Source organism: Stomoxys calcitrans, chromosome 3, assembly GCF_963082655.1.
Source record: "Stomoxys calcitrans chromosome 3, idStoCalc2.1, whole genome shotgun sequence".
NCBI classification, from domain to species: Eukaryota; Metazoa; Arthropoda; class Insecta; order Diptera; family Muscidae; genus Stomoxys; species Stomoxys calcitrans.
The window spans coordinates 101,711,996-101,727,374 of NC_081554.1; the positions used below are offsets into that span (position 1 = coordinate 101,711,996).

The window sequence follows — 15,379 nt, forward strand, 5'->3', positions numbered from 1 at the left end:
TGCGGCGAACATCAGCAAGAATTTGCCCAACGAAACAATCTGAAAACAGACATCCAAGCGAACAAACGAAATGATGGAAGCAACATGAGACTCCAACAATGTGTATAAACATTATTTGCACTTAAGCCACCCAAAGTACAATACGCAACCAGCGGCTGCAGCCGCCACCGTTCGTTCGATCATTATGCTATGCGTACTTCATTGGCAGTCATCTTGAACTTTGACCGTCTGACCTCCTTTGACCTCTGCAGCAGTGACAGCACTATCAATTGCTGCTGGCGGCCTCTGTTACTGCTCACACAGCCAGAGGATTGGCAATTATTAGCTACATTGGCAGCCTTATGTATATACAAATAAAACAGAACCGGCCCATACAAGTTTGTTGCTAATATGTTGCATTTTCTTTGACAGAAGGCAATGCAGCGCGGGATGCAAAGAGCATGGGTACATAGGAGGTTCACCGAGTGGAAGAGCCTAGTTTATTGACAGAAACAAAACAAACTGTTCAACAAGTGAGTAGCGGCAAAAACACTACGCAAGCACGCCAAAATGCAAGGTACCGATATGTCAATGTCGAGAGAGTGCTCCAATACTCTCGTCTTCGCTGGAAATTCTTCGATATACAATGGTTACTACGCTCTAATAAGCTCTTATGCTCCCGCGCTCCCATGTTGCTTACGCTCCGCATTGCAATGTAAACAAAACTATCACTTGTACGTCATTTGAGGGTTTTGTTCGCTATGCCCTGATGGAGGCCAACCTTTTACTATTCGCAAATGTGTGAGTGGGTTCGTAAAGGGGATCCGATGACTCCCCAGCGTCATGAGACACCTCGGGTCTCACCCATACACAAGTCTTTTGCAGAGGCTTGCTCTCTCTGAATGGATTTCAGTTTATATTTCTATGCCTTATTTCTTTTGTTTATCTCCATTGTAGGCACAGCAAGCAAGCAACACATGTTTGCTGCTTATCGTCCAACATTGGCTGACGCCGTCGCCGTGGTCTGCGACGTCAACGGCAGCGCCAACAACCACAACGACGATGGTTATGACAGTTTTTACACATTGTGTTGATTTGCTTGAGGTTGGGGTTTATTTTTGTCCGCTGCTTTTGGTGTTCTCTAGTACGTCTGAGTATGTGGGCCCGAGAGCGTGTACAATGCGGTGGAGTATAGTGCGAACGTAGTACGTACGCGCAAAAGTTCAAACAGCTAGAACACCACCATCACGTTGAATCTGATCGTGTTCAGTTGTGTTTCTTCTTCTGAACTTAGTGATATCCTCGGTCGGTCAACAGAAGAATTATCGCAGCAGCGTTAATTTTTATTCTTAATCACGCAAATCAAAGGAACGCGTTATAATTTTCGATGAAATCCACTTCCTATGTGCAAAGTTGATGGGACAACAAGCAGCGTGGTATCTTATCTCTTTTGATGGGGGGGGGATGAGAGGACAATACAAAGCGACAACAATTTAAAAGAAACTACCGAGCACGTGACTGGGCGGAGTGTAAACCTAGAGATTACGCAAAGCAAAGCACAAAAACTGAAAAAACTTATTTATAATTAAGTATCCCAAACCTTCAATAAGGGGAGGGGGCAACCACAACAGCACCCGGGTTTAACAATTACAATTGAAAAACGGCAACAACACTTCACCGCCAACCTTAAAAACTTATTTCAAAGTTATATCTCATTGTGTCGGTCGGTCGATAGGTTTTCGCTCAAATGTCGGTTGAATGTTTAAAACAAAACAAATACCATATTACTACCCTTTCGCGTCTCGGAGGGAGAAATTGATTGAAATTTGTAGAATTGAATGACAACAACTGAAAATACTAATGCCTCGCCAGCGGCGTGTAGGTATGTGTACATATGTGTGCGGCGCAAACACTCACTCAAACCGCAACCCGAAAGACATCTGACAAATAAATGACACAGGCAGTGAGAAGTCGGCTGCGACATCACCCTGGTCACTTTGTGAGAGGGACGGACAAAAAGGTAAATGAAATTGGCAATGCAAATTTCATCCTCACACCACATTAACATCAGTCACACACTTCAAAAATGATGCAAAACCAAGTTTAAAAGTCAACCACAAACAAAAAGGCGACAAAGATGAAAAATCAACAACAACAACAAAACAAATCTATACATTCCGAACTTCACGGCGCAAGTGAGTGAATAATGCGCTTTAAAGGTTAAACATACAAAAGCCATAACACCTCGCGAGTCTCGATAAATACGCGAGAGTGCACAGACATCGATACAAAAACAAAATCCGCCAACAAAAACAACACAACGTTTGGTAGAACGGCACCGCCGATATTGACCGGCTATCTAAGCAACAAACGAACGTCTGTGCAATTTCGATTCGATGTGCACATTTGAACACATTCATAACCCACAGTTGAACGCCGCCGACGACCATTGAAACAACCAAAGCCAACAACAGACGAAAAGTGTCACATATTAAGTTATTCTGCTCAGAGCATTGCTGTGCTCTGCTCTTATGTGAAGTGAATTTCGTTCTCGATTTTCCACGTTGTCTGTCCGTATGTTTGCATGCATACCCATACTCTCATATAGATGTAGTCTGCGGCGGGCGTGCAAATGCACATATCCCTACACACATATACAAGTGGGTTGTATTTGTTTTCAATAAAGCACAATAAAAAAAAATAGTAAAAGAAATGAAGAAGAGTGAGTGGTGGTAAAGTGAGGAGCGAGTGTCAAAACATCAAGTTTTATTAAAACAAGAAACGTTTGTTCGATTGTCTGTCTGTCTGTACGTACAGAAATGTTAATATAGTGCATTCGGATACATACATATGCGTTTGTGCCTGTGTGTATATTAGTTCATCGATGTTGTTTATAGAGCGTGTGCAAATGTCAAATGATCTTAATTTTAATAAACAAAGTGCAAAAAAAAGTCCTAAACAACAGCAGCACAGCGTCCGTATCAAATGCAAAACGGGTACACAGCAAATGCTCAAATAACAACAAAAAGTCAATAAAAGTTCAATTCATTTATAGTGATCGTGCAATGCAATGTGAAATAAACCCTCTTGGCAACTCTGGAATTCGAAAGATTATTGGGTAAGTGAGGGGCAATGTAAGCCCGCCAAAATATTAAAATATACGAGCTAAAACGGACATTTTGAGCATTCATTACCAATGACGATCAAATTCACAAGTGTTGTGTTGACAAAAGACATAACGAACAATAACAACAACAACAATAGCTATCTGGTATCGACTTGAATATCACACCATAAATAGGTTCGAGAAGAACTTTAATATTAAGTGCAATCGGAACTGAGGCATAACTACCATGGTCATCATAGTGTAACTTCGGTAGGTCGTTTGTATGTGGACAGTGAACACCATCACTGTCTATCTTTTCACTGCCTCCCAGTGTGTGACAAAAGTGCACTTGCCCCCGTCAACGATGTACCTACTCATTGCCATGAAATGATTTGATTGACGATTAATTAAGTATGTACAGCAATTATAACCTAATTGTTGACGTCGTAGTGATCAATAGTTTTAGACCTATCCATAATTACAAAACTCCAACGAAGTTTATAACAAACCATAAGAGTTAGACATACATTTATTCCCATGCTTTGCAATGTAACGTATTTTGCAACTCTTCTTCTAATAGAAAATGTGATAAAATATTAGGTATTTCAAGTACATAAGTGCCGACAAAATATCGGTTAAAATATCATTCGAAACATGAGTAAACATTATATGAGAATATTTAACCATTTGATCCCGGCGAGAACATCAGCAAGAATTTTTAGCGGCGGTTTTCCCCTCCTAGTGCTGGCGACACTTGTGATGATTTTACACACACGAAAAACCGTTAAAACTGCAGGGAAAAATGTCTTCCAATACTAAAAAAAAACTAGCCCTTGCATATGCTAAGAACGAAAGGCGTGCCGCAGTGCGACACCTCTTTGGAGAGATGTTTCATATGGCAAAGTACCATACAAATGTCGCCAGCATTAGGAGGGAAAACCACCGCTAACTAAGAATAAGTTAGCAGCTATAAAATTTGAAAAGAGTTTATGGAAAAGTTAACAAAGTTCAATTCAATATAAGCATTCAATATTTGCTGTTAGCAGCAAATTGTTTCCTTGGATATAACTAAACTTCATGCACTCCTCCATTACAAAAAACGCTTCGCAAAACCAGCGAGTAAAAAACGTCAAAGTTATCAAAGTACATCTACATTACTCTGTGGATTTGTGTTCAATTCCACTACATGTTCTTAATTAGTCGATAAGTTATTTTAGCAAATTAAATACAAAATAAATTGTTTGGCAACTTGCATGTTGGTTCAACAGTACGAGGGTTGCTACATACGTTTCTCGCCTTAGTAACATCAAGGTGCAATCGGACATTTCCATTGGAAAGATTGACGTTTTCTGGCATAATCGTATTCAGAACGTTTTGACGTACGACCATCATTTGTGTTGTTTGGAGTGACTTGGAAAAATTAATTCGACCAAAAACTTAAATTAACTCGTGAAAATTTTCGTACGACCATTTTTTGCAACATTTGAAATGTTTGTATGGCGATGAATCACCATCTTACAGCACCGCGAACAAACTGATTAAATGAATTAAGTTGTGGCCAAGCCTCGGATTCCTTGCAGGTCGATCAAAAACGACCGTTGTACTAGAGAACATTGCTGCCGTGAGTGAACTTAAAGTGCAAGACCGTCATTTGATATACCGTGAGAAAGGAGCATCCTTGAGCATTCGATATTTCATGAACACGTTGCCGCAAAAAAGTTTTGTTCTGATTGGATTCCACACAATTTGACAATAGCTCGCAAAAAGGCTCGTGTCGATTAGTGTGAGGAAATGTTGAAAAAATACGATCGCAATGCTTTGAAATACATTTAAAAGATCGTCGAAGGCGGCGCATTGTGGATCTAAGCGTATGAGCCCGAAACGAAACCATAATCGATCGTGTTCGTGGAAGAAAAACTTCGAAGCAAATGGTCCCCTGTGTCTTCTGCAAAACTGGTCACTGGTCGCGACTGTTCAGCTTAAACAACGTAGGACGGCCAATTCTGCGTGGTACATCACAATTTGATTGCGTGAAATCTTGGGAGAAATCCGAAAAACAAACAAGAGAAGACGAAGCGTTGTTCAACAGCGCTTTTATGACCGGCCATAACGTCGAATTGATGGGCCATCCGCTGTATAGCCCTGACTTGATGCCCAATTATTTCTTCTTGTTCCCGACATAAAAATGAGTGGTCAATGATGTTTGTCGCCAGAAAATACTGTTGAAGCTTTCAATCATCATATTTTGGAAATGTATCAATCGAAGTGGAAAAAGGGCATCGACAATCGGTTTGAGCATATGCAAAAACGTATAAATCATGCTGGGGGACATTTTGAAAAACCATAAAATCTTTTTTGCTGATAAAAATTAGCTTTTCCGGAAAAATCTATAGCATCCCTCGTAATATGCGTTCGACATTTCAGCAGATAAGATGACAAAAAATTGAAGGAAACAAAGCAGTTGCATAAAGTTTGCAAAGACTATAACCGCTTTTGCTCCTACTTTTTCAAGTGCCAACTATTGCTTAACAAAGTTTTTAGTTCTTTATATATACCAAACTAGCCGGAGAGGGCCAGCTCCGTTGCACCATCTTTCACTCTCTTATTTTATCTGAAGTCTATACCTGCACGATCAGGAAATAAGTTATATTTGGGGGTGGTACGGCCTTTTCGATATTTTGTCCCCTACGCGGATATCAAATTCGTGCTCTACTCCAAAATAACTCTTATTTGAGTCTTATTTTGCTATGATATGATGGTAAATATGTCCGATATGGGGGTACCTTGAGGTTGAGGCGGACCACCAGATATCAGATTCATGCTCTACTCTTAAATACCTTTCATTTGAGCTCCATATTGTCATGATTGGTCTATTTATCCATTTGGCGTGCTTTGTATTGTAGTGAGTGCTAGTACTGTGCACCCATGTAACTGTCACTCTTAATAGAGAATCTTGCCCCAAAATAATAATATTCAACTCTACGATACCCCAAAAAGATAAAGTAAAGTATCTGGGAATGCATTTAGCTAGACGCCTAATTTGGACTGATCATATTAAGCTTTCAACTTGCCAACTGTATTGTCTCATTGGTCACCATTTAAATCCTCAACTTAAATACAAAGTTTTGCTATATGAATGCATTATAAAACCAGTACGGACATATGGCATACAGCTCTGGGGTGCAGCATGTGCCGCAAATATCAACAAACTACAAGAAGACGAAGTATCGTCAAAGCCCTATGGTATGTCAAGAACGCTAGTATTCATAAAGATTTACCATCACCATTTACACCCAATGCTACATAAATAAATTGAGGTCCCACCCCAACGCCCTTACTCGAGATCTTCTGAACTTTGAAGGACATTTGCGCCTCAGAAGGACTGACACATTGAATCTTGTATAAAATTTGCTACAGAAAATGTTAAAAATATAATTATATTATTATTATTTTATATTTTATTATTATATTATAATTGTAAATCCAAAATTATTCCAAGTAAATGTAAACACAAAGAGGTTATTTACATTGGTAAAACTCTTTAGAATTAAACAAAATTAGATTAGGATTTGTAAACTTATTGTAATTTTCATTTATTAAAGATTCAATAAAAATAATATGAAAACAAAATTTGGCGGGCTTTGACGTTGGCGCGCTCAGTCCCCTAGATACCTCACCATAAATAAGGATGCCAAATTTCTGGATGGATGCAAGATCTACTTCATTCTCTTGGTTTTGGTAGTGGATTGGAGTCGCCAAACCATTTGTCCCTATAGTGGATATCAGATTCATACTCTACTCCCAATAATTGAGCCATATTTGAGCCACATATTGCGAAGGTCGGTATACATATATGTCTGGTTTAGGGGAGTATTTAAGGCGAGTCGTTCTTGAAACACTTGGTCATGTAACAGATAACAGTTAACAAAGTGTCCAGTTTGAGGGATATGAACCGAATGGAGCCGCCACCCACACACTAAGCTCTGAAAAAATATTAGCATCGCGCTCTACACTCAATTGTCCCATATTGTCGTGATTGATCTAAAGGGTGATTTTTTTGAGGTTAGGATTTTCATGCATTAGTATTTGACAGATCACGTGGGATTTCAGACATGGTGTCAAAGAGAAAGATGCTCAGTATGCTTTGACATTTCATCATGAATAGACTTACTAACGAGCAACGCTTGCAAATCATTGAATTTTATTACCAAAATCAGTGTTCGGTTCGAAATGTGTTCAAATTTTGACAAATTTTGTTCAGCGATGAGGCTCATTTCTGGTTGAATGGCTACGTAAATAAGCAAAATTGCCGCATTTGGAGTGAAGAGCAACCAGAAGCCGTTCAAGAACTGCCCATGCATCCCGAAAAATGCACTGTTTGGTGTGGTTTGTACGCTGGTGGAATCATTGGACCGTATTTTTTCAAAGATGCTGTTGGACGCAACGTTACGGTGAATGAACACATTTCGAACCGAACACTGATTTTGGTAATAAAATTCAATGATTTGCAAGCGTTGCTCGTTAGTAAGTCTATTCATGATGAAATGTCAAAGCATACTGAGCATCTTTCTCTTTGACACCATGTCTGAAATCCCACGTGATCTGTCAAATACTAATGCATGAAAATCCTAACCTCAAAAAAATCACCCTTTATATACATATATATTTTTTTTTTTTTTGGGAGAACTATCGCTTCGACAAATCTTATATGTAAAAATCAGTTTGTGTTATTTTTTTTTTGTCGGTTTGTTTGTTTGAGTTTTCCGAGGCAACGATAGGAAAGTTACCTGAGACGTTACTTGAAGTCTAGTCCGAGGCACAGTCTTGGATTGGCGGAACCCTAGTATTGCCACCTGGAACATCATCTTACACGGATGGATCAAAACAAGAGGACAGAATGGGCCTGGGGGTTTACATTAAGAACCCACGGACTGACATTTGTTTTAGACTGCCTGACCATAATACGGTCCTGCAGGCGGAGATCCGAGCGATCCGAGTTGTGTAAACGCGAGGACATCGAGTGTGAATATCTTTGCGGACAGTAAACTAGACACCAGGACAATAACAAGGTCACGAACAGTCTTGGAATGTAAGAAGGAGATTAACGGCTTCTCTAAGGATAGGACGACGAAAATCCTATGGGGAGAATAAGATTATGAGAAGACGAGACTATTACTGAAAGGAAGTATGAATGAGGTCAGTATAGCTTCCGGTATCAAAACAGGACACATAGGACTACGAGTTCACTTATGCAAAATCGATGGAAGATGATGAGACGTTGGAGCATTACCTATGTCATTGCACCGCTTAGGTGGGGACACGGTATTGTGTGATTGGTATTGAGATTTGGTATGGAAAACAACTAGGGTTTTTGTAAATAGCGCTGAATTCTGACATAGACTTTCTTTTCGAGTTTTTTTTTAGTATTAAGAGGGCACAACAAGCCAAGTACTGGCATAATGGACATACCCGCAGTGACATGGGGCGGATTAATATCCGCACTCTCTTCAACCTAACCTAAGCTAATTTTTTTGGAGATATAGTCTGAACTGCGTGCCGCAGAGCACCAGTAGTTGGAGAAGTTTTAACATGGCTGGATACCTTCCTAATGATGGTGGCATTTGTAAGGGTATAACCACCGCTGAAAAAATTTTTTTGGAATGTTCACGCGTCGTAGGCGGACATGCTAACTTCTGCCACACGATGGTCTCCGACATTACACATAACTAACCAACAAATTATTAATGTCATACGACTCAATGACATTTTGCCCAAAATGACATATGTAAAACCAAATAGCATTTACTTATCAAAACTTCAAATACATTAAAGGGAAGATATTTTCTTAAGGTGCCTTCAGATTAGTCAACTATTTGTCCTAGCATCTTTCATAATTTTCGCCCAAAATATGTCAAATTCGTACATTCTTCACACATTTATTTGACACATTTTGTTTGTCCAAAACCAAATCAAACAAAATAATTGTTTTCCATTCAAAATATCAAACTTTAAAGTATCTTAAAGTAAAGCTACTAACATGTAAAATCGAGCTAAGTTTGGCCGGTATAACAGGTTGTGGAACTATTTGGACCATACTTGTCTTGGAACTTGGAGACCATAGTAAAAACTCATTGCGCCAAATTTCAGCCAATTCGGATAATGGATAAAAATTGCTAATTTCAGCCAAAATAGGGGCTACTGACCGATTCAGACCATATTTGGATCGTATGTTGAAGGTCCCAGGAAAAGTCGTTGTACAAATTTGCGGCTAAATCGGAAAAGAATTACGCCATCTAGAAGCTCATGAATCGAGAGATCGGTTTATATGGGAGCAGTATCATGCTGTGGACCGATTCAGACCAGACGGCAAGTCGTGGAAGGTCATAGCAAAAGACGTCGTACAAAATTTCAGCCAAATCGGATAAAAATTACGCCCTCTAGAGGGTCAAGAAGTATAATCGGGAGATCGGTTTTTATCTGAGCTATATCTTAGCATGGGTCGATGTAGCCCATTTACAACCCCAACCGAGCTACAATAAGGAAATATTTTTGTAAAATTTCATGTACCTAGCTTTACTCCTTCGGAAGTTAGCGTGCTTCGACAGACAGACAGACGAACGGTTCGACTTAAAATGCCATGGCAACCAAGAAAATACATACTTACGGCTTCATTCACAAAACAATGTTAATCTGAAATAGATTTATTTGACATATGGGTGAATCCTGCGTGACGAACGCTTCATTCGTTTGCATTTTCGAACTGAATTACATTAATCGGTTAATGTAACTCGGTTATATTGTAGAGAGGGGGTTTAAAAGTACTTTCAAATGCGTATAAGAAAATGTCTTTATCTCCAATAAATTTTGGGGAAAATTGAATCACAAATTTGTGTGGCGCACGTTACAAAAATTTAAGTACCATACGAGATTAAAGTAGGTTTTCGTAACTTTAAGCCAATTTTGAGTAGTAAATCTCAAATATTTTATTACATGAAATGAAGATGAGAATACGAAAATTCCAAATCTGCATGAACACCAAAATTATTTGTCGTTTCTTGTTAGAGCTGTAAACCTTATGTTACGCACGCTGCGTGACGAACGATAGCCATTTTTTCAAACTTGCACGCGGATTGCATTAAGGAACATAGGTCACACTCCTCACATTTGAATGAGTGGTGTCCGATTCAAGTTTAAGCTCAATTATGAGAGATACCCTAGTGCGACACCTCTTTGGAGAGAAGTTTTTACATGGCTGTTATTTCACAAACTTCGCCTGCATGAGGAGAGGATAACCACCGCCGCAATTTTGCTGAAGTACTCGCTAGGATTCGAACAAAGGCGTTCAGCGTCATAGGTGGACATGCTATTCTCTGAGCCAAGGTAGCTCCAGTTTATCGATTACGTTTGAAAAATTAAACAAAATGAAACTTGAAGTTTGACTGAAAGCAGCTTGGTATGCCAAAGAGAAACCAACTGCTTTATTATGCGTACAAGTGTAAGGCAATAGTTATTGGAAAAAGAGCTTGGCCAAGAGTTTTAAAGAATATTCACGAACTTTCAGTTTTTTATTAAGTCAATATAAAAGTTTGGTAATAAAACAAATATCTTAGGAATTGATTAACGACCATTTTGTTCCCGAAACAAGAGATCATCAGAAGAAAATTTGTCTAAGAGATGACAGCGAAATCCTTCTGTCAATAAAGTACTAACTGGCTCAACCAAACGTAAATGATCTCAAATATGAAAATTTTATTGGAAAGTTTTCCCACTGGTATAATATGGAGCTTTAAATTGCATTTCTTCAAAGGCTAGTCATGTCACATAAAGAAAACACTATGGTCAATTTATGATGGCTGGAAATTTGTTGGTTTTGTAGTTTTACAAAATGGGGCAAATTGCAAATTGCCCGCCCAGAAAATGAATATAAACGGAATTAAAAAAATTGCTTAAAAAATGCGTTAAATACAACATTTTTCCCAAATAAAATAAAAATTGAGAGTTTTATGGACTCAACAGGAAAAATAAGAATATGTGCTTATATGGCAGCTATATTTATCTTTGGATTTATTAAATACAGGACGTATTAAATACGTCCTGTATTTAATAAATCCAAATATCAAATTTTAGCTAAATCGGATCTATATTAAGACCTCTGGAGGGTCCGTAAGTTAAATGGCAGTTTAGGGTTATAATGAAATCGCGACACAATTTCAGCCCTCCTAGCGACCCCCTAGTTTCGCACAATTAAATTAAAAATGGGTTTTAAAATTGCTATTGTTAAAAAGAAAAGATAATCAAAAAAGGATTTTAAAGTTTTCAAATTGAGTTTCGGTTGTTAGGAGAAACCATGACGCAAGCTACCACAAATAGTTTGCTATAACTTTTTTTCAGTGTTTTGAAAAATTTGCATGTTTTGTTTACTTGAGAGAGCAATTCCCTTTATAGAACTGCCAAATAAATCAATTTTAGGACTTCATAAAGTATTGTGAACAAGACCGTTAGAATAATATTTCGATGTTTTACAATCGGAAAAACGATGTATGTATACCCCAATCCTGTGGTAGAGGGTATAAACATTATTTAAATACATACATTTTGGAAGAATTTTCATATCGTGCGATGACATTGATGACGCTTTTCGTGACATAAAATGATCGAAAATTATGGATGCAAGTTGACAATATCTTCCAAAGATTTTCCTTTTCAATTCCTCTTATCGTCGAATATCAATTTCAATAAATCATTGCATGATGGAGTGTTTGGTGACCGTTGAAAAATCTAATTTATTGTATAGGTGTGTTCGGGTACCTTTTCAGTTAAAATTTGCAGTGGAGTAAGGACAATCCTTTCCCACTGCTAGGAAAAAACATCCAGTAGAAGTTTGCCAAACCTCATATGTGCATATTTGCACAGATTTTTGAGTACGCGAAAACGCATTTTTCAAAAACTAATTTTTGTGCCCAAGATCCCGAATTGTTCAGGAAAATTGTAAAGCCGGTACTGTTCCACAACATAAGACAGATAAAGTGCTTATTAATTTGCGGATTACAGCTTTTTCCACACAATTGGAAAAGTTGTACCCATTTGGGGTTGTCCTCATAGACTAATAACAACATATTTAAAAATGCATTACATCGACAACACCAGATTCCAACATCGAAGGATTCACAAGGACACATGGCTGTAGCCCTATCAAAACAGAGAAATTAAATAGATCGTGTTGTTCATAAGTTAGCGGAACGAACATTGATTCGGATCATTACCTTGCTGCAGCAAAAGGTTCGAACACGTCTAAGCAAGCGACAAACGTATGATCCGAAAATTCATCAAAAATCTGCAAACGTAACAGATGGCAGCAACGTAACAGATGATGAAAGCACTCCTTGTCCCGAGGATATAGCAGTAGTAAACCATTGCTCACTTCATGGAAAATGCCGGGATATCCGCACTTGGGTACCGAAAGCTTTCACCAAGAGTGTTCAGCAACCCTACAGTCGGCAGCAACGCGCCAGGTGATGGAGAGGTATAGGGGGAAAATGAGACTGGAGAAACATATATTCCGCAAAAAGGATTGAGTGTTAGTGAATCAAGATGTTCAAGAGTCCGAATGAAGACCGGAAATATTGTCAAAGACTGAAACATAAACTCCCTCTGGTGTGCTAGTAATATGAAAAGAATAATTTTCCCAGCTACTGGCATCAGCGGAGTTGAGGATACCGCAGAATCAATCCCTGATGATGGTATGAAATGTGTACCACTTAGTCAGAACGGGGTCCACGTAAGAGCTGGCAAACTATCGATAATCGCAACATTCGACATTTTCTATATTTTTATACCCTCCACCATAAGATGGGGGGTATACTAATTTCGTCATTCTGTTTGTAACTACTCGAAATATTCGTCTGAGACCCCATAAAGTATATATATTCTTGATCGTCGTGAAATTTTATGTCGATCTAGCCATGTCCGTCCGTCTGTCCGTCCGTCCGTCCGTCCGTCCGTCCGTCTGTCTGTCGAAAGCACGCTAACTTCCGAAGGAGTAAAGCTAGGCGCTTGAAATTTTGCACAAATACTTTTTATTAGTGTAGGTCGGTTGGTATTGTAAATGGGCCATATCGGTCCATGTTTCGATATAGCTGCCATATAAACCGATCTTGGGTCTTGACTTCTTGAGCCTCTAGAGTGCGCAATTCTTATCCGATTGGGATGAAATTTTGCACGACGTGTTTTGTTATGACATCCAACAACTGTGCCAAGTATGGTTCAAATCGGTCCATAACCTGATATAGCTGCCATATAAACCGATCTTGGGTCTTGACTTCTTGAGCCTCTAGAGTGCGCAATTCTTATCCGATTGGAATGAAATTTTGCACGACGTGTTTTGTTATGACATCCAACAACTGTGTCAAGTATGGTTCAAATCGGTCCATAACCTGATATAGCTGTCATATAAACCGATCTTGGGTCTTGACTTCTTGAGCCTCTAGAGGGCGCAATTCTTATCCAATTTGAATGAATTTTGGCACGTAGTATTTTGTTATGATATCCAACAACTGTGCCAAATATGGTTCAAATCGGTTCATAACCTGATATAGCTGCCATATAAACCGATCTGGGATCTTGACTTCTTGAGCCTCTAGAGGTCGTAATTATTATCCGATTTGCCTGAAATTTTGTACGACGGATGACTGAATCGGTTTATAGCCTGATATAGCTCCCATATAAATCGATCTCTCTATTTTACTTCTTGAGCCCACAAAGGGCGCAATTCTTATTCGAATTGGCTGACATTTTACACAGGTCTCCAACATATAATTTAATTGTGGTCCAAACCGGACCATATCTTGATATCGCTCTAATAGCAGAGCAAATCTTTTCTTATATCCTTTTTTTGCCTAAGAAGAGATGCCGGGAAAAGATCTCGACATATGCGATCCATGGTGGAGGGTATGTAAGATTCGGCCCGGCCGAACTTAGCACGCTTTTACTTGTTAATAATAAATATCGATAGTACCGATATAATTTTTCATACGATAATGAGAAGTATAAATCAGGAGATCGATTTATGTAAAGCAATATCAATGCACAGACCGAATAAAGCCAAATTTAATAAATTCGGATGGAAGTCATAATAGAAATCATAAATGTTAGCCCACAGATGAAAATTGTGAAAAAATAGCGCCCTCTATAGGCGCATTGAAATTTATAGAATACATTCTGTGTCGGATCGCCCATTTTGGTAAATTTTGCAAAAAATTTAACTTCGCCGATAGTGTCGATAGGAAAATTATCAATCGATATTCAGATAAAAAATAAAATATCGATACTGCCATCGATATTTTGCTAGCTCTAGTCCACGTAGCAGCAGTTTAGGAGCAAAGCCGCCTCCCGATAGATGACAATCACACTATGCAAGACACTGATACTACTAGACTAGGCGAGCTACTCTATAACGTAGTAGGTTGGGACCGACAAAGTACTACGTTATAGAGAAACTACAACAATTTGGCTTAATTTGACCCAATTTCAAAAATTAGCAAACAAACATGCAAAATTGAATTTTTATTTGGTTTTGAAATATAAAGTAATTTTTATCATGAAGGGAGTTTCATCATTCCGTTTGCAACATCTCGAAATATTGATCTGTACCCCATAAAGTAAAAATTTCCATTTGCAATCTTTCCAGTCATGTTCGTCCGTCCGCCAGTCGGTTAGAAATTTTGAACAGATACTTACAATTGATATTGGTCATTGAAATCGGTCGGAAAATCGGTCATCTCTGTTCAGATTTGAATATAGCTCTCATATAATGTGGTCCTAGCAGCCGCACTTCTTATCCGATTGAGCTGAATCTTTGCACGTAGTGTTTTGTTATGGCTTCCAATATCTGTGGTTAGAATGGTCCTAATTGGTCTAGAACCCGATACAGCTGCCATATAAACCGATCTACGGATTTTACTTCATTAGTCTCTAGAAGCCCCAATTGTTATCCGATATGACTAAAATTTTGCACAGAATGCTCTGTAACAACTTTTAACAATCGAGCCAAATACAGTCCAAATTGTTTTATAACCTAATATTGCTTCCATATAAACCGACCAGTTTACATCTTGAGCTACTAGAAGCCGCAGTATTCATCTTATTTGGCTGGAACCTAGAGTTTTTACTTATTTTTAACTCATATTTGTGCTGTTTTGTTTTTTTTTTGCAATCTGTCATTTGGCCACAATAAAATTATTACGTTTGACTTGAACGTATCAAAACACAGCAGATACTTTGGCTAGGTCATGTTGC

At 38.6% G+C, this 15,379-nt stretch overlaps 1 protein-coding gene across 1 annotated transcript in view; it reads left to right on the forward strand.

Moving 5' to 3' along the window:
- The first annotated feature begins 1,133 nt into the window (after window positions 1-1,133).
- The window catches only part of LOC106095553 (myosin-G heavy chain), a 236,661-nt gene continuing 222,415 nt past the window's right edge, over window positions 1,134-15,379 (forward strand). The window contains exon 1 of the mRNA XM_059364214.1: window positions 1,134-3,097. The gene's annotated coding sequence lies outside the window, so the exon portion shown is untranslated. The remainder of the gene's footprint in view (window positions 3,098-15,379) is intronic.